This window comes from Canis lupus, chromosome 11, assembly GCF_003254725.2.
Source record: "Canis lupus dingo isolate Sandy chromosome 11, ASM325472v2, whole genome shotgun sequence".
Lineage (NCBI taxonomy): Eukaryota > Metazoa > Chordata > Mammalia > Carnivora > Canidae > Canis > Canis lupus.
In genome coordinates this window covers 27,631,744-27,650,299 of record NC_064253.1, presented here as the reverse complement: position 1 = coordinate 27,650,299, position 18,556 = coordinate 27,631,744, and positions in this window count along the sequence as shown.

The following is an 18,556-nucleotide window of genomic DNA, read 5'->3' as shown; positions in this document are numbered from 1 at the left end:
TCCCCATTGAGAATGATATTTGCTGTGGGCTTTTCATAGATGGCTTTTAAGATGTCGAGGAATGTTCCCTCTATCCCTACACTCTGAAGAGTTTTGATCAGGAATGGATGCTGTATTTTGTCAAATGCTTTCTCTGCATCCAATGAGAGGATCATATGGTTCTTGGTTTTTCTCTTGCTGATATGATGAATCACATTGATTGTTTTACGGGTGTTGAACCAGCCTTGTGTCCCAGGGATAAATCCTACTTGGTCATGGTGAATAATTTTCTTAATGTACTGTTGGATCCTATTGGCCAGTATCTTGTTGAGAATTTTTGCATCCATGTTCATCAGGGATATTGGTCTGTAATTCTCCTTTTTGGCGGGGTCTTTGTCTGGCTTTGGAATTAAGGTGATGCTGGCTTCATAGAACGAATTTGGAAGTACTCCATCTCTTTCTATCTTTCCAAACAGCTTTAGGAGAATAGGTATGATTTCTTCTTTAAACGTTTGATAAAATTCTCCTGGGAAGCCATCTGGCCCTGGACTCTTGTGTCTTGGGAGGTTTTTGATGACTGCTTCAATTTCCTCCCTGGTTATTGGCCTGTTCAGGTTTTCTATTTCTTCCTGTTCCAGTTTTGGTAGTTTGTGGCTTTCCAGGAATGCGTCCATTTCTTCTAGATTGCCTAATTTATTGGCGTATAGCTGTTCATAATAGGTTTTTAAAATCGTTTGTATTTCCTTGGTGTTGGTAGTGATCTCTCCTTTCTCATTCATGATTTTATTAATTTGAGTCTTCTCTCTCTTCTTTTTAATAAGGCTGGCTAATGGTTTATCTATCTTATTAATTCTTTCAAAGAACCAACTCCTGGTTCTGTTGATCTGTTCCACAGTTCTTCTGGTCTCGATTTCGTTGAGTTCTGCTCGAATCTTTATTAGCTCCCTTCTTCTCTTGGGTGTAGGATCTATTTGCTGTTTTTTCTCTAGCTCCTTTATGTGTAAGGTTAGCTTTTGTATTTGAGTTCTTTCCAGTTTTTGAATGGATGCTTGTATTGCGATGTATTTCCCCCTTAGGACTGCTTTTGCTGCATCCCAAAGATTTTGAATGGTTGTATCTTCATTCTCATTAGTTTCCATGAATCTTTTTAATTCTTCCTTAATTTCCTGGTTGACCCTTTTATCTTTTAGCAGGATGGTCCTTAACCTCCATGTGTTTGAGGTCCTTCCAAACTTCTTGTTGTGATTTAGTTCTAATTTCAAGGCATTATGGTCCGAGAATATGCAGGGGACAATCCCAATCTTTTGGTATCGGTTCAGACCCGATTTGTGACCCAATATGTGGTCTATTCTGGAGAAAGTTCCATGTGCGCTTGAGAAGAATGTGTATTCAGTTGAGTTTGGATGTAAAGTTCTGTAGATATCTGTGAAATCCATCTGGTCCAGTGTATCATTTAAAGCTCTCGTTTCTTTGGAGATGTTTTGCTTAGAAGACCTATCGAGTATAGAAAGAGCTAGATTGAAGTCACCAAGTATAAGTGTATTATTATCTAAGTATTTCTTCACTTTGGTTAATAATTGATTTATATATTTGGCAGCTCCCACATTTGGAGCATATATATTGAGGATTGTTAAGTCCTCTTGTTGAATAGATCCTTTAAGTATGATATAGTGTCCCTCTTCATCTCTCACTACAGTCTTTGGGGTAAATTTTAGTTTATCTGATATAAGGATGGCTACCCCTGCTTTCTTTTGAGGACCATTCGAATGGTAAATGGTTCTCCAACCTTTTATTTTCAGGCTGTAGGTGTCCTTCTGTCTAAAATGAGTCTCTTGTAGACAGCAAATAGATGGGTCCTGCTTTTTTATCCAGTCTGAAACCCTGCGCCTTTTGATGGGGTCATTAAGCCCGTTCACATTCAGAGTTACTATTGAGAGATATGAGTTTAGTGTCATCATGATATCTATTCAGTCTTTGTTTTTGTGGACTGTTCCACTGAACTTCTTCTTAAAGGGGAATTTTAAGAGGCCCCCTTAAAATTTCTTGCAGAGCTGGTTTGGAGGTCACATATTCTTTTAGTTGCTGCCTGTCTTGGAAGCTCTTTATCTCTCCTTCCATTTTGAATGAGAGCCTTGCTGGATAAAGTATTCTTGGTTGCATGTTCTTTTCATTTAGGACCCTGAATATATCCTGCCAGCCCTTTCTGGCCTGCCAGGTCTCTGTGGAGAGGTCTGCTGTTACCCTAATACTCCTCCCCATAAAAGTCAGGGATTTCTTGTCTCTTGCTGCTTTAAGGATCTTCTCCTTATCTTTGGAATTTGCAAGCTTCACAATTAAATGTCGAGGTGTTGAACGGTTTTTATTGATTTTAGGGGGGGATCTCTCTATTTCCTGGATCTGAATGCCTGTTTCCCTTCCCAGATTAGGAAAGTTTTCAGCTAGAATTTGTTCAAATACATATTCTGGCCCTCTGTCCCTTTCGGCGCCCTCGGGAACCCCAATTAAACGTAGGTTTTTCTTCCTCAGGCTGTCGTTTATTTCCCTTAATCTATCTTCATGGTCTTTTAATTGTTTGTCTCTTTTTTCCTCAGTTTCCCTCTTTGCTGTCAACTTGTCTTCTAGGTCACTCACTCGTTCTTCCACCTCGTTAACCCTCGTCGTTAGGACTTCTAGTTTGGATTGCATCTCATTCAATTGGTTTTTAATTTCTGCCTGATTAGCTCTAAATTCTGCAGTCATGAAGTCTCTTGAGTCCTTTATACTTTTTTCTAGAGCCACCAGTAGCTGTATAATAGTGCTTCTGAATTGGCTTTCTGACATTGAATTGTAATCCAGATTTTGTAACTCTGTGGGAGAGAGGACTGTTTCTGATTCTTTCTTTTGAGGTGAGGTTTTCCTTCTAGTCATTTTGCTCAGTGCAGAGTGGCCAAAAGCAAGTTGTATTGGGAAAAAGAGAAAAAGAGAGGAGAGAAAGAAGGAAAGAAAAGAGAAAGAGAAAAAAAAGGGAAGAAAAAGAAAAAAAAACGAAAAAAAAAAAAAAAAAAAAAGAAGAAGAAAAAGAGAAAGAAAAAGAAAGGAGAAAAAAAGGGGGTGGGGGAAGGAAACAGATCAAAAAGCAAAACAAAACAAAAACAAAAACAAAAACAAACAAACAAAAAAAGAACCACCGGGGAGTATCTTCTGATTCTGTGTTCTTTAAGTCCCTTGGCTTCTCCTGGAAGTTGTCCGTCTAGCTGGTGTTCTGGGGGAGGGGCCTGTTGTGCTGATTTTCAGGTGTTAGCAGTTGGGGGAGCTGCTGTGCCCCTGTCTGGTGCAGGGCTCGGTGGGGGTTGTTTACCCCGTGAGGCCGCAGGAGGAACAGCCCCAGTGGCGGGGCAGCTCTGGAAACCTGGATTCAGCTCCGGCAGGAACTCTGTCTGCAGGGCCTGGAGGCTCCGGGGCGGGGCCGCTGATCTGCTCAGCTCCGGGCAGGAGCGTCCTCGCTGTCCTGGGCCCTCCCGGCCTCTGCCTGTCCCGGGGGAGGCCGGATCCTGGGCTGTGTCCCGGCGCCCTGTGTCCCGGCGCCTGCGCTGGTGGATTCGCGCTCCCGGGCCGCGCAACCCCCTCCGCGGAGCCGCCGCCCGAGCCCCTCCGAGCTGCTCCTGGAACCGCGCAGCCCCCTCCGCACGGAGCCTCTTCTTCTGCCCGAGCCCCTCCGAGCTGCTCCCGGGGCCGCGCAGCCCCCTCCGCGGAGCCGCCGCCCGAGCCCCTTCAGCTGCTCCGGGTCCCGCCGGGTCCCGCCGTGCGCGCTGCAGCCCTTAGGGAGCTCGGCGCACTCTCCTGGGCGCGCAGTTGCTCTGTTAGTGTCCCCGGGAGCCCGAGGGCCTCCTCGCCCTCCTGGTCCTGCTCCAACTCCCCACGAGCCCCTTTCCCCCGGGAAGGTCGGTGCAGCTCCTGCTCCTCCGGGACGGGGCTCTCCTGTCCTGGGGACACTCGCCCCGGCCTCAGCCCGGCTCCTCGCGGGGCCCCTCCCCCTTGGAGGCCTTTGTTCCTTTATTTCTTTTTCCTCGTCTTCCTACCTGGATAGAAGCGCGAACTCTTCTCACTGTAGCATTCCAGCTGGTCTCTCTTTAAATCTCAGGCCGAATTCATAGATTTTCAGGATAATTTGAAGGTTTTCTAGGTAGTTTGGTGGAGACAGGTGATTTGGAGACCCTACTCCTCCGCCATCTTGCTCCTCCCCCCAAAATATTGAAAATATTAAAAAAAAAAAAAAAACTTCCCTTAAATTCAAGCCAAATGACTTTTACTGAGAAAGGCTAAAACATTGATACTCTGTAATCTTCTGTTTATTCTTTTTTATTAATTAAGACTCTTTGTACTACAAGTAACTAATTCAAGCATTAAACCAAAGGAGAATTTTATTATAAGGATATATAGAAGTGTCTCATTAAATCCAAAGGCAAAAACATAGATCTTAATGAGACGAAAGCTAGCAACTGGAAAGTTGGAGAATCTGAAGAAGTATCGTCTCTGCATTTCTTGTGTCTGCCCTTTTCTGCAAAGCTTCTTTATTCTTGCCTTTTTCTGAGAGAAAGAAGAAGCAGGCTTCTTTCTTTCTCATCCATATGTCAGTATTAGACTACACTGTAATGTTTACTTCCTTAAGTTCAAATTCTCCAATTCCCAGGAAAGAGATTTTGTTGTCTAACTTGAGTCAAACATCCCCTGTGTCTTGGAGGGGAGGAGAGTAGGGGAAGTTGGACTATATATGAAGATGTAGTTCCAGAGACCCACCATGCAAATGCAGTAGGCAGAGGAATGTAATCTCAGGAAGGAGAGAGAGCTCACAGGCTGGGCAATCTGTCCCCCAAGCTCACGTTCAGAATTGCCTCTAAGTTCAGAGCTGCCTTCCCTGCCCAGGAGCTCACACATCCCAGAGGCAGAGCTTGAGACACAAGTAAATGACTTTATGTCTAGGTGACCTCCTGAGGATAGGCAGTTGCTCACAGTGGCAGTAAGTTTCAGAAGCCAAACTCTGATGTCATTCCATCCCTCTAACCTATCTTTTGAGTGAATGGTGACATTTGTAAGAGCAGCATCCATTCAGTTTTGCTATTTCAATTACTTATAAACCAAGACACAGAAGCTTTTGCTTTATTAGTTAAAGATTCTGAGATTTTGCCAGTGAAGACTAGAATACCTCATATGATGAGAATATGAAACTATAGTCTCCAAGCCTAGGGGTCAGCACTGTGCCCCACAACCAGCATCACAACTGCACTTGAGATTCATCACCTGGGTTTGACACCTGGGCTTTCAGCTTGACCTTTACACTTTTACAATCTTACACATAAAGACCAAAGAAAAACACACAAAAACTCTGATAGACACAGAGCTTAGGAAGATTGGCAATTTTCAGCAGTCAGGTAAAAATTACCTAATTTTAATGTCTGGCATATTTTTGACATGTAATTTGTTTTCTTTTATTATTTTGAGAAGATCATGTTTTCTGATATGCTTGAATAATTATCATTATCCTGGGAACTTTTTCTTTCTTTTCTTATTTTTCCCCCATTTGTTTAGTTTTTTAAAAACATCTGTAGGGATACTAATGTTGCTAGAATCAAGATAGGAAGAAATCAGTATGCATTCATTTGTCTTGAAAGAATCCTTCTCACTGATCTGACCCCTCATACATGATTCTCCCTCTAAAGCAATAACTGGAAGGGAGAGTCTAAGGGAGTTATCCTAGGCTGCCCAGAGGTTCTCATTGCCTCTAGCCTTCCTCTTTGCTCCAAAAAAGCCCCTCAACTGCAGAATCTTGACCCATGCCTAGACCTTTACACCCTGCCTCAGAAAAGCAATTGGGCCCCCTTGAGTCCCATAAAGCCCTAATTCCTGTGACAGGCAAAACTAGAAATCCCTGGTGTTGATATTTGCCCTTTGACTAGAGGTCTTTCGTGGAAATTGGTGGTTGCATTAACAACTACTTTCAGAGAAGGAAAAGGAGATAGGATTGAGAGTCTGGCCCATGGAAATGACTAAAGTAACTGAAATGAGAGAGCAGAAAACATGGAAGAAGAAGGAAGAGTGGAGGTGTGACAAGGAGACTACCTGTATATAGCACATTTTGGTCCTGTGAAAAAAGAGCTGAATGTTGATTTGTCTAATCCCTCAAAGACAGTTTGTTTCTCTTGCTACATTTTGTTCCTTTAGGGTTGAAGGCATTGTGCTCAATAGATATGCTTGATCAACTATACCCATGATCTGAGGGGTATGTCACCAGCCAACTATTTCAAAAGTAGCCTCAAAGAGTGGCATGCCCTTAACGAATTTTCTAAAAATCCACTACTCAGAGCTGGACTTAAATTGACTGAACTCTAAGTCTAATATCTGAAACCAGAATACCTACTTATTTATTTATTTATTTACTTACTTACTTATAGTGAAACAAAATGCCAAAATACTCATACACTTAGCCAACTGGTCCAGGTATTCTCTTCCTATAGATACACTAACTACTCAGGAAATCAAATAGCAAAAACAAAGTAACTTGGTGAACACAGAATCAAAACAAGGTGAGTTAGTTTTATGAGTTGGATGCTTAACAGCATTAGGTTGAAATAACATGTTTTTATCTCTATAATAGGCAGATCATGAGACCAGATATATCAAATCACTGGACAGACTCTCTCTCCTCTCTCTTCCCCTCTCCCCCGCCCCCTCACCCATGCGTGCATCTCTCCCTCTCTCTCTCTTCCCTCTCTCTCTCTTCCAAAATAGCTTTAGTCATCCTCACATCTTGATATAGATCTTCTTTTGATATGTTAATAGTTTCACTAAGTTCTCTGGTCTTTTTTTTTTTAAAGATTTTATTTATTTGAGAGAGAGAGAGAGAGAAGACAAGCAGGGAGAAGAGGGAGAAGCAGGCTCCCCCTGAGCAGAGAGACCAATGTGGGGCTTAATCCCAGGACCCCAGGATCATAACCTGACCTGAAGGCAGAAGCTTAACCAACTGAGCCACCCAGGCACCCTTCTCTGTCTGGTCTTATGAACAAAGGAGTCATTTTCTTTCTTATAGAAAAAATTCACTACCTGTTTGTTTTAAATGTTTAACTCTCAGACAGCAATCTTATTCCTTATATTTCTAGATTCCTGGAGGATGCCTTATTATACATATGGGAACTTAAAATGCTATCTGTTTGTGCTATTTGGGGCACTAAGACCCTTGGTGTCATCTTTCAGGCTTCCTATGCCTAATGTTCAGCAGGCAAGAGTCAGAAAAAATTAACGTCACCAGCCTGTCCCAATCCTTTGGGGTGCAAGTTGCTCTGAGGCTTATTTGTAAGTCCCTCAATTTTTCCTTCACAAGGAGTTGGTGGTATGACCAACATTGGATAGTCAAATGGGCTTCAATGTAAAAGGCATCAGGAATAGCAGAGATAAGAATAAATTATTTCATGAAAATGAAATGGATACCAATGATTGGAAAGGGAAGGACTTGAGCCTTAAGAAGATCAAAAGGGAACAAAAGGATGAGAGAGGTAGTCCCTATGGGCTCGATGTTCATGCGTTCATTTTTCAAACAACTCACATATTTGTGTGTGTGCGTGCACATATAATATGTAATACTAATATATTTCCACGCCAAATCTCAATAGATGAGATATATTTCCATGCCAAATTTCAAAATATTTTGAGATATGAACATTGTTCATATCAAAATATGTTCATATATCCAAAGCACCTCTCAGCTAATAGTTCCATTTCAGAAGCCTTTTAAGATTGTGTACACAATACTACTTATGCAATTATTAAAATTTTTATATCTTTCCATATTATTTTATAAATATGAGTAAACAAAAAATATTAAATAGCTGACATTAGCAATAAAAGGTATAGGTGTCATATGCTTAATTCAGTTGAGACAAAGAGGGAACGCATCAGGCATGTCAATGGCAGAAAAAATTATTTACCTGAATTGCATTCTTGCTGGATATGATCCAGCTGGTTGTGTGTTCAATTACAAAGGAAAGTAACAAAAAAGAAAGAACATATAAGTAAATAATGATGGAAATGTAGTCGTGAAGGTAATACTAAAAAGGAAAGATCTAATTAGGAAGTTGAAAATATATTTTTTGCTTTATGACTGCTATTCCCTTATAAGGTGTGTCTGTCATTTAAGTTCCATATATTTCACTTTCTTAGATGTTATTTTCAGTGATCTCTGAAAAAGAAAAAACAAATTAGTAAAATACCCAGAGGTCTTGAGACTTCATTTCTATTAGCTAGGAAAGAGCCGAAATATGGGTAAGCCATGTTAAACTTTCTGTTACATTCTGCTGGCAGAGCCCTGCTTAAGATACGGAAAGTGAAGGAAAATCTCTGTGAAGGAAGGTATTTCCCCCTTAGCAACGGTGAGTTGATTGTGTTAATAAAGGTTATACACAGACTTTGCTATCACAGCAGCCAGATTGCGCTGTCTCTCTGGAGACGTGCTCACACCAGGAAACATACAAGTCAAACAGTGAACCACTTCTTAAGAGCTAGTCTTCTAGCCCTGTCTCACTGATTAATGAGTACCTTGGCATCAGCATCTGAAAGTTGAAAGATAATGAGAGACAGTAGAACTGCTAGAACCAGCATCACCATCTGTCTGAAGACTACTTTTACACTTCCCCTACATTATGTACCCAAATCCCAAAATTATCACATCTCAAACTCTGTTCATTTAAATAAAAGCATAGTATTCTCATGAATAGCAGCAGTCATGATCAAAGAGAATTGTAGGAAATTAAGGTACAGAGAAGTCAGGCCAAATAGAATTCAAGCATCCCCAGACCTTATATTACTTTCTGTTTTAATCTGTGTGTCTCTGGAAAAGATATAGAGTTCTAATGTTACATTTTCATAGGTAATACAACCCATGTTATCACCACCTAACATCTGAAGAACATGTTATAAAACCAAGTATTGGGAGAAGATGTGGAGAAATGCGAGCTCCTATATACAGCTAGTGGGAATATAAATTAGTAGAAGCATAGGAGTGCAATTTGACAGTATTTACCCAATGAATATCCTTAAGCAGTAAAAATGAATGAACTAGAGCTAAATCTATCACCATGCCTATATCTCAGATAGTTAATGTGGAGTGAAGAAAAGTGCATAAAGCTGAACATAATATAACACCAATTATTCAAACTTTAAGACATTGGAACAACAGCCTACACTTTAATGGATACATCCATGTGCAGCAAAGGAAAAGAAAGATATAAGCTGACTTCAAGATGGTGGTTTTCTTGGTGGAGGGAGGCAGGGAATTGAGACTGGAGAGGGGCCAAAAGGGGTTTCAACTGATTGTGTAATGTTTTGTTTTCGAGGAAAGAAATCTTAGGCAACTATGGCAAAATGTTAAGATTTGTTTAATCTGGATGATGGGAAACTGAGAACACACATTTACTTTTTTTCCCTCCTAAACTCCACTACCATGATAATAAATGTATTTTTGAGGCATAAATCTAAAAGGATAAAGAGAATAGGAAAGAAAGCAGAAGACAATAGAAACAAATTTGGGAGGGCGTGTAGGTGGCTCAGTCAGTGAAGCAGCTCCCTTCAGCTCAGGTCATGATCCCGGGGTCTTGGGATTGAGCCCCGTATCAGGCTCCCTGGTCAGTGATGAACCTGCTTCTCCCTCTCCCTCTCCCTCTGCCCTTCCCCCCTGCTTGTGCACTCTCTCTCTTTCTCAAATAAATAAATAAAATCTTAAAGAAACATTTTTGGAAGCAGGTGGGATGTCTGACTTCCAAGAACTGAGAAATGGGAATCCTATGCTAATAGTGGGAAAGCAGAAGAACAACTCGATTTTCCCTGTAAGCCCCTAAAAAGTTCAAACACTGGCAATACAAATACTGGAAGTAAGGTCAAAGTAGAGCTAAAGTAAAATGATGGGCTGGAAGTCTGTTTTAAAGGCAGTTAGAGCCTTAGATTCCTGTCCCTCTGTGAGCGGCTTAGTGAATGCCCTGCTTACCTCACTTGAGAACTGTTAGTTCCCTGAAAAAAGTAAAACAGAGTGTCCTTTGACTGAGAGACCTCCAGCATAGGAGGAAACATGTTGAAAACAGAGCTAAGGGAATTTTTATATGTTGAATTTAGAATCCCAAAGTTCTCTTCCCTCACTGTTCCCAGAACAGTGGTAATAAGTCTATTACTCTCTAGACAATACCTTGAGAGAATTTTCTTTGAAGAATCTGACTATCTCAAGACATGGTTAGTTGGTTGATTTTTACAATACTCTGTCAATGTAAAACCTATCCTTAGTTCATGGGACATATAAAACAAGCCACAGGGATAAAGTTCGCTGATTTTAGTCTACTCAACAGCAATACTGGCAGCCAACTGACAAAGAAGCAACGCATTCGAAAGTCAGAGGGAAAATTATTTTCAGACTAGAACTCTATACTCAGCCAACTATCAATTAAAATATCAGGAAAAAGATATTTGGGGACATATAGGGTCCTAAAAAATTTTCCTTCTAAGTACCATTTATCAGAGCACTGCTTGGGCATGTATGCCACCAAAAACAGGACATAAATTAGAAAAGAAAAAGGAAATGCCATTACAAAATCTAGAATCAGCCAAGAGAAAGTTGAAGGAAATCCATAATATAATACTGAAGATAAATGTCAGTAGAGAATACATTCCAGATTAGAATAGGGTCAGGTCTTCAAGAGAAATTTCTTCCAAAGGACAGAATTAATAGAATGCCTAATATAACTAAACATACTGATTTTAAAGCAACCTTATTTTTTTTAATATTTTCTTTATTGGAGTTCAATTTGCCAACATATAGCATAACACCCAGTACTCATCCCATCAAGTGCCCCAGTCAGGGCCCATCACCCAGTCACCCCTACCCCCGTCCACCTCCCTTTCCACTACCCCTAGTTCGTTTCCCAGAGTTAGGAGTCTCTCATGTTCTGTCTCCCTTTCTGATATTTCCCATTCATTTTTTCTCCTTTCCTCTTTATTCCCTTTCACTAATTTTTATATTCCCCAAATGAATGAGACCATATAATGTTTGTCCTTCTCCGATTGACTTATTTCACTCAGCATAATACCCTCCAGTTCAACCTTATTTTGTACTGTATATTCTTTCTTGTGATTGAAGAAAAAACAATATGTACGTACAACAATGGGGTATCTTGCAATCTCACTTTAGGCCAAAAGAATATTCACAGTAGTAATTTGAGACCCTTATCCACCAGAGACTCCTAAGCAGACATTCTAGTTCACTTTGCAGAGGAACTCTCTCAAGCTACACACCACATATAGGAAATAACATAATCCATATGGAGATGTTTTTGGCTGTTCCTTGTACTAGTTAAAACTCTGTGCCATTAATGAAGGACACTTAGCAGATGATCATCCTCACCTCTCACTTATCAAAAATCCCCTTTCACACATCTTAGAGGGAATGCTAAACCTATATTTATTACAACAGTAATCAGGTCACATCATCTCCTACATCTACCCTCTATTCTTAAAAAAATAAATAAGTGGTTGAGACATCCCTGGAGATACTATATAGGTTGTTTAGGCCATTAGTCCAAGTCACATTTTCATAGTATCCCCTCAACAGTCCATCTTTCGCATGAGATATTCTAAAAAATCAGCTGTTTTTCTGCTAAACAGACACTCACCTAAACTCTGGACTTCTTCAATATTGATTCACACATTGAGATTCCTTAGATTCACCACAGTCTCTTTCTGGGAAACCGTAAAACAATTTCCTGATTTCAATAAATACCTCACTTTTTTTTTCTGCCTCTAGCTCCCTCTTCTGGACCCCAAAAGGCCACAGAGAATTTCTTAGCTCTTCTTTCCTCTCTGCTCACCTATTTTCATTGTTTTCTCCCTTTTTCTCTTCATTTTGTCCTTTTCAACTTGTCCCTCTCTTTTCCGTCATTCAAAGTTCCCTTCCCATGAGCTGGCCCAGAGTAAAAAACCAGCATAATCTACTCTTTCCAACTTGTCCCTGTTGCTGTTCTTTCTTTGCTAAATTCTGTAAGGCTTGGTAATTTCTTCATTGTCTTTGCCATTCATCTCCTTATCCCTTTCCTTTCTTCCTCTTGTTTGCTATCCGTTCTGGCAGTTGTAATTGATCTTATGGCAATTAATTCTCCTCCGCCATGAGTCTAGCTGGGATTGCTCACACCTAGGTAGTCTCTTGGCCATCACAACAAACCAATGAGGTTGTTATTATTATCATCATCCAATTTTAGAGATAAGGAGATAAAAGCATAGAGAGACTAAATAACTTTCCCAAGTTCATAAAGCTAGTAAGTTGCTGAACAAAATGCAAACCTAAGCCTTCTAACTACAAAACCTGTAATCACTCACCAGCACCATGCTGCTATGGCATGAAACAGAACCATGGCCTCTTTATAGTTTAGTAGTATCATTTATAATAATCTGCAGAGGATTTTGGTTTCAGATGCATTTAAATTCAAAAGCACCTGTGTTGCTTTAGAATAATAAGCTGAGGTTTTCTGGAGGATATTAAACCTATGTTGGGCAATGTTGTGTTGCATTCCTAAGAGTAAAGAACAAAATTATAATTGTACACACACCCCAAGAAAAGAACCAGATCTTCATCTGTTGATTTTTCAATCCCATAGAGCCTATTAAAGTTCCTATAAATTACTGTACAAGTAGTAAACCAATGTTTGTCATCAAGAAGAGACACATTTTGGTTGGTTTTGTTTTTTTAAAAAAGAGATTCAGTACAGAAAATGAGAATTTCTCCCTGATGAAGAAAACTTGGAGACACTTATCCAGCAATCCAGCAAGGAAATAGGACAGAGTAAATCTAAAGAACCCCACCATAGCTTAGCCATAGACAATGAAGCCAGGAGGCACAGATGAAATGCACAAGGAGAATATCAGCATGGCTCCAAATGAGGTGCACTAATAAAACACAGGGCACAGGAAAGGCTGTTCATCCAGGATGCAAGAGGAAAGCACAACAGAAATTATGCAGTCTCTGGCTTGAAAAAAATTCTATATGAAAAGCTGTAATAAAATCACAGAATCTTAAATCAGAAAAAGAACTTCAAGAACATCTCATACAACTCTCTAATTTTATAATAGTATACATTCTATATTGAAAAAAAACCCCACTAGATTTGGCATCAGAAGACCTAGAGGAAATAAAAATGTTAAATAATTTAATAAACAGTGAACTACTATACAAAACTGTTTTCATCACCATGGTTATCTTCTGCAATCTTCATTTGACCATGGAGAAGAAAGGGCAAATGTTACTGTCCCAATTTTACTGGTGATAGAAATAAGGCTTAAAGAGGTTAAGTAAACTGTATTCATGAGCCAGTAATAGAGAAATGAGACTATTACTCAAATAGAAGCTTTCTTATTCCCAGTTGCAATATATTTTGCTACTTTTTGTAGATTAATTTATGAATATAATGGAAAGAGAGTTTGGTGAAAAGAGAAGTGAAAACTGAAAGATCTCAGCTAAAACAGAGAAATCAAGACCAGAGTCCTTTTTAAAAGAGAATCAAGTAGAATAATCAGATACCATCCTTAAGTTTATAAGCCTAATTTTAAAAGGATTAAACTACTTGCCTAAGAAATTACTTTCTCTGAAAAGCTTCTTTCCCCCCAACTGCTATTTATTTATTGCCTGAAGAGTTTAAATAAAGATAATAAATTGCATGATCAATAGGAACAACAAAGTTGCTTTACTTAAAGCCGATAACAGAGAATATAGATTTTCCATGAATAATTGAAAAAGTCCAACAGAAAGGTTTAAGCCCTCCTTCTCTGTCCCTCTATTTCTCTGCATTTTTTTATAGAGCCAATTCCTAAGTCTTCACATGGAAAGAAATCAAAGTCATCCAGGTCAACCATCCCCATGATCAAGAGGGTTTATTTATTGCCTGCAGTGTGGAGCACATAATCAGCCATGTGGCAGTGAGCGCTCAGGAAGAAGACAGAAGCTCCAGGATGCCTAAAGTAATCCACAAGCCTAAGGGGATAGGAGCCTGGCAGTGACTCAATAGCCAAGATCCAAGTCTGAAGATATACATGTAGAAAGCTAAGCAATTCTTTCTTTTTGCAAATTATAATAATTTCATTACACTCAAAACCTCAAACTTGCTGTTCCTCAAGCGGTATCAGATAGTTTGCCTAAGGTGAACTTTAATACACACTTTTGTTGTTGCCATTATTTGTTCCATATGTATATTTTTATTATGATGATAAAAACACATGAGATCTACCCTCTTAACAAATTGTTAAGTACCCAATACCGTATTGTTAACTCTAGGCATAAAATTGTACAAAAGATCTCTAGAATGTATTTATCTTGCATAACTGAAACTTTATACTTGTTGGTAAGCAACTCTCCAATTTTCCCTCCCTTTAATCCCTCTAGCAACCACAGTTTGATTCTCTGTTTCTAAGACTTTAACTATTTTAGACACCTGATATAATTGAATCATGCAGTATTTGTCCTTCTGTGACTAGTTTATTTCACTTAGCATGTCCATCAGTGGATGATGGAAAAACCAAATGTGGCATGTGCGTGTGTGTATATATATACACACACATACATGGAATATATATATATATATATATATATATATATATATATATATATATACATATGCCATGGAATGCTATTCAGCTTTTTAAAAAAAGAAAGAAATAGGATATCCTTCTATATGCAACAAGGTAGATGAACCTGGAGGATACTATGCTAAGTGAAGGATGAACTTCGATTTTAGGGATACATCTCACATGCTCACTTCCACCACCAATGAGCATAGAGAAAGATTTTCTGCATACATAGGTTGAGATCCTAAGACTGACTCTAACAGAAAAAAAAATTGTAAGAACTTCAGGCTGTTGTGGCCCAGTATCTGATTCAAGTTGCCAAAATTTAGTCACTTTGATGACCACAGTCTATGTCCTGAGGGCTTCTCCTCTCCTCCCTCTCTCATTCTCCTCATTAGCAGCAGAAAAAAAAAACAATAAACTAGAAAATAGAAGCCATAAGTCCCAGTTCCAGCTCTGCCAAGGCCTCGGTGCCCTTGAGGAAGTCATCTCTATTGTCTCAGCACCCAGCGCAGTAAATGGCACACAATAAGTGCTGAAAAAAGCATTTGTTGATGAAGGAATAAATGAATTCCATCCTAAGGAATCTCCATTTCTTCATTAATAAATGGGAAAGTCACACTAGATCCCTACAAAAATCTCTAACTCTGAGATTTTAAAATATTGGGAGCACTATATTTTTAGGCCACTTTTTCAGGATACCATAGTTATATTAAGATGAGGCAGAGTTCCCATCCTCACATGATGGAGTAAACTGATAGACCAACCTCCACACAGACAGCAACTATTTAAAGGCTGTGCAGAGCAGACAAAATCAGGAACATTTTACAGATGAGTCAAAAGTTCAGAGGAGAGACTAGGACATGATGTGTTTTCCATTTTTTTGGCTTTATACTGAGAGCACATCACAGTAGGCAACATAGAGAACCAAACTCAAACAGAAAACCTTCCATACTTCTGTAATGAAAAACCACAAATCAGTATGGGGCACCACAGTCACCAGAAAGTGAAGGGAAAACTCACAGAAAAAAAGAAATCAGAGAATAGAAACTAAAGTGAAATAATGGCATTTATAGATAAAACACAGCTAAGAGAATTAGTTATCATCAGACCCCTATTATAAGAAATATAAACAAATAAACAAAAATAGTTCTTAAGATTGAATGAAAGTGGAACCAAAGAGAAAATCAGACCTTTAAGAGAGAATAAAGAACAACAGATATGGTGAATATCATGGCAAATAAGAAAACATAGTTTTTCCTATTAATTTCTTTAAAATGTGTATAGTTGAAGCAAAAACTATATTATCTTGAGGTGCTTAAAATATATATTCAGAAATATAGTATGGCAGCTAAAGCATAAGGTATGGATAAATGGACTTATAGGATTCAAGTTTTCCACATTTTATGTGAAGTGGTATGATATCAATTCTAAATACACTAAGAAATTTTAAGAATATGTACTGCAATTTATAGAACAACTACTAAAAAATAATACAAGGAGGTATATTTAAAAAGCCAATGGATAAATTAAAATATAATTCTAAAAACATTCAAATAATCTAGAAGAAAGCATGAAACAGGAAACAGAAGACCAGCAACATAGGTGACAAAAAGAAAATCGACAATAAAACAGTAGACTTAGTCCAACAATATCAGTCATTATATAAAATGCTAATAAACACTATAGCTAAGAAACAGAGATTATCAGAAGGGACGAAAAAGAAAAAGAAAAATGAACTATATGCTATCTACAATATGAAAGCAAATGAACATAAATAATTATGCCACACAAACAATAAGCAATAGAAAGCTATATAAAATTAATCTCAAGATAAAGTATTATAGCAATAAAATGCGACATTTCATAATAATAAAAGGGTAAATTTATCAAAAAGTCATAATAATCAGTAATATATATATGCTTCATAACAGAGCCTCAAAATACATGAAGCAAAAATTATTAGAATCAAAGAAACAGACAATTCCACAATAACAATCTTTAATACTCTTCTCTCTGTAATTGTTAAAATGAATGGACAAAATATATTAGTAATAACATAGAAAAATCTGAAAAATGCTATCAAACAACCTGACATAATTGACATTATAGATCCATACACCCAATTGTTTAGGAATTTATATTATTTCTAAGTGCATATATTACGTTCATCAGATAGACCACTTGCTAGATTGTAAAACAAATCTCATTAAATTTAAGAGAATTTACAAAATATATTCTCTGAACAAAGTGAATTTAAATTAGAAATCAATAATAATGAAATATCTAGGAAAAGCCCAAATATTTGTAAATCAAACAACACACTCCTATATAATCCATACTTCAAGGAAAAAATCATAAGGACAATTAGTATTACTTCAAACTCCATAGTAATGAAAAAATAACATAAAGATGTGAAATGAAGCTGATGAACTATGACAGGGAGAGTTACAGATTTAAACACATACTAGAAGATAAGGCCTAAAATCAATTACCTAAGGCTCCAACTCAAGAAACTAAACACAGAAAAGCCAAATAAACTAAATGTGATAAAGATAACTACAGAAATAATTTAAGTAGAACTTATATAAACAATAAAGACTATTTGTAAGCCCCAAAAGCTGTTTTTAAGAAGATCAATAAAATTGATAAAGCCATAACTAGACTGATCAAAAAAAAAAAGGAAAAAACATAAATCATAAATATCTGGAAGGAAATGAGTTATCAGAATAAACCCTACAGATATTAAAAAGATATAAGAAATATTATTATCAGTTTTATGCCAATAAATTCAACAACCTAGTTGAAGTGGACAAAATTCTTTAAAAATATAAGTTAACAAATGATGTAAAGTGGAACAAAAACATCTCATTCACTATATTAAGGAAACTTACTTCTTCATTAAAAGTCTTTCCACCAACAAAACTCAGATGATTTTACTGGCAAATTCCATACAACATTTAAAGAAGAAATACCACTTTTACATAAAATCTTCCGTAACATAGAAAAAGAAGATGCACTTCCAAACTTATTTTTTAATGCTAGCATAACCCCAACATGAAAATCTAAAAAAGACACCATAAAAAAATTACAGACCATTATCTCTCACATATAAAATCCTTTAAACAATTAACAGACTAGATAGTCCAAGTAGTGTTTCTCTCAAAAATGCAAAGTTGCTAAACATAAAAAGCAATTAATTTGCCATACTAAAAGGGAAAAGTACAAAAAGCATATGATCATTTTAAAATATTCAGTGAAAAAATAATAAAATAAAATAAAATAAAATAAAATAAAATAAAATAAAATAAAATAAAATATTCAGTGAAAGTATATGACAATGTTCAATATCCAATAATGATTTTTTTAAAAATAACTCTCACAATTTTGGAATATAAGGTAATTTCCTCAATCTAACAAAAGACAACTATAAAAACACAGTTAACAGTATGTATAATAGAAAATATTAAATACTTTTCCCTTAATATTGGGAAAAATGCAAGGATATGTGTTCTTACCACTTTGTAAGCAGCAATAAAACAAGAAAAAGAAATAAAAGCAATAAAAATTATTAAGGGAGAATAATTGTCTCCTTTTGCAGGTAATATAACTGCTTATGTTGAAAATCTTAAATCTATATAAAGCTCACTACAATTAATAACTAAGTTGGTAAGATGGAGCAAACAAAATCAATATTTAAAAATAAATTATATTGTGTATACAGCAGCAAATAATCATTAAATGGAATCTTTAAATAAATAATTCCGGGCAGCCCCCATGGTTCAGCGGTTTAGCACCTGCCTTCAGCCCGGGGTGTGATCCTGGAGACCAGGGATCCAGTCCCACGTCGGGCTCCCTGCACGGAGCCTGCTTCTCCCTCTGCCTGTGTCTTTGCCTCTCTCTATATATATATCATGAAAAAAAAATATATATATATATATATATCATGAATAAATAA